The following is a 2,326-nucleotide window of genomic DNA, read 5'->3' on the forward strand; positions in this document are numbered from 1 at the left end:
GCTAAAAACCTACATTATTAGATGACACGTGACATTAATCTAACCGTTAGATCACAAAATCCAATGGATTGCATGTGTTTTGTGTTTCACTTATACTTAGCGTTTGGATATGAATACATCCCTATAATATATATATATGTATGTATGTGAATCTAAATACAAACTATGGGGTGTTACAACAATTGATCTATGTCAATAGGCGAAATAATTCTGCGACACGTTCTACCATCACACTAATAAAAATATGAAACATCTATGTCAATAAAAATATGAAAAAGAGTATGACTCCCATTAAAAATTAAAGGCCCTAAAATAGTGCAAAAACCGAGCGTATCAAAGATAGTATTTGACGCTTAGTATATAATAGCCAGTTGCAATTATATTCCCCGTGTTCGATATCCCGGTACTGAACTTTAGCTATACTATTTCTACCTTGTATAATTGCGAGTAGTTTTAGTGCTAAAAAATAGTGCATCAAGTTTTTGGTGCCGTTGCCGGGGAATATTCTTGCTTTAAGCTGATATTGTAGAAAGGTTTATTATACTAATTTAGAGTGTAATATTATTTAATTTTATTTTTCTTTTAATTTGTTTTTATGTAAGTGAGGAAAAGCAATGAACGCATCAATAGGTTATTTCGCTTTAGTAGACTTCTGATGTGGGCAAGGACATGGGAATACGAGAGCCTTGAAGACTTGATGAGTGGGCTCTTAGAAAGAAGCAAGAAACGTGCAGAAGAGGTGTCTGAAAGCAAACACAAATTAGACACTGCTATGGAAGCTTTGACAACTTCAAGGGAAACATGGGAGAAGAAACATGATATGATACTTGAACTAAGTTCGTCTATACTCGAAAAATTGGTGAATTCTTTCAAACCTTCTCTCCCTTTAATTTTAATTCATTGTATTGCCGACGAAACTAATTTTGATAAGGATCCACAATTAAGTCATGCATGGAGGAAAAGTAGAAGCAAAGCTAAAAGATTCAAATTGAGAAATCGTATCAGGTACAATCTCTGTGGGTTCAATCTTATGTGTCTGTTGTCAAATTCTGTGTTTGCACACTCTTCTACTGCAACTCTTGATAAGCTCCGTAGAGCATGGGTGAGATATAAAGTTCAATGTTGATAGCTTTCTTGTTTTTGGTAGTTTCTAGTTTTATTTTTATTTTATTTACCTTTGTTTTAATTTTCATTTTATTTTTTAAATTTTCGTTCTTTTTTTAAAAAAAACTTTTTTGGAGCAGGGCCAGCAGTCCGCTGCATTGAACTCAGCGGCCCGCCGAAAGAAGAACAGTGAGGACAAACCATTCTCAGCGGTCAGCTGTACTGCAGTCAGGGACCGCTGAGGCGAGTCAGACACGACATTTTATTTAAGGTATGTTTCCTCTTTTCCTTATTTCATTTTTTTTCTTTCTAACCCTAGCATCAACTTCCCCTCTCTTTATCTATATTTTTCTCCACATTATTCACACACCCACACTTCAAATTCAGATCACCTTCTCAAATTCTTTGGATTCTACCAAATTGTTCTTGTGCTCAATTGTCAACCAACGCAAGGTACATTCTTCTTGAAATTTCTGAGCATTGATCTTGAATTCTTTCTTTGAATGACTTTGTTGTTGGTATATATTTTGGTAGTTTGAATTGGAGTTTGATGGGGGATGATATACTTTTGATAATTTGTTGGTAATTTTGTGAGTTGGATTTATTGGAATTGATTATTGTTGGGTGTGCTTGAATTAGCTTCTTTTGTGGATGAAATTTGATTACCCCGTTGACTTGATTGATACGCATAGTTCATGTTCATAGCATTGTGAGGCTATTTTATCTTGCATGACTTGTGTATATTTTTTAGCTTATATTGTTTTGCATGATCTTGTTCTATTGTTGAAAATTCTTACAAATTTGGGGGGATAGAGATCTTTATGGGGGATGATTTTTAAATCAAGGTTGAGTATTTGGTCTTGCATGTGATTATTTTTACACCTTGATTTTGTTCAAGTTTGGAGGATTGCAAAATATTATGTGTTGTATCCTACTACAATTTTCTTTATTCTATGCTCACATTGCGAATTTGTAGGTACAAAAGCATCCCAAAGGAATTCCCGCGATAGGGGATAACTCATGAACTTCAAAGAACGTCAAGCTAAAGATGAAAAATAAGCGCTTGTTGGGAGGCAACCCAACCATGTATTTTCAGGTTTTGCAGTATTTTTGTGTTTTAAATTCGTTTTGTGTTGATTGAAATTTTTGCAGCTTCTGGACCATTCCCAGCGACCGCTGTGGCACGTGCAGCGGCCCGCTGGCGACTCACTGGACAAGTTCT

At 35.2% G+C, this 2,326-nt stretch overlaps 1 long non-coding RNA gene across 1 annotated transcript in view; it reads left to right on the top strand.

Annotated features, from left to right (window-relative positions):
• Positions 1 to 1,252: 1,252 nt before the first annotated feature.
• Positions 1,253 to 2,326, top strand: part of LOC121768268 — a 1,113-nt gene continuing 39 nt past the window's right edge. Inside the window, exons 1-3 of the long non-coding RNA XR_006043336.1 lie at positions 1,253 to 1,375; positions 1,492 to 1,557; positions 2,081 to 2,326. The exon at positions 2,081 to 2,326 is cut by the window's right edge and continues 39 nt beyond it. This is a non-coding gene — a long non-coding RNA (uncharacterized LOC121768268). The remainder of the gene's footprint in view (positions 1,376 to 1,491; positions 1,558 to 2,080) is intronic.

This window comes from Salvia splendens, chromosome 15 (genome assembly GCF_004379255.2).
Source record: "Salvia splendens isolate huo1 chromosome 15, SspV2, whole genome shotgun sequence".
NCBI classification, from domain to species: Eukaryota; Viridiplantae; Streptophyta; class Magnoliopsida; order Lamiales; family Lamiaceae; genus Salvia; species Salvia splendens.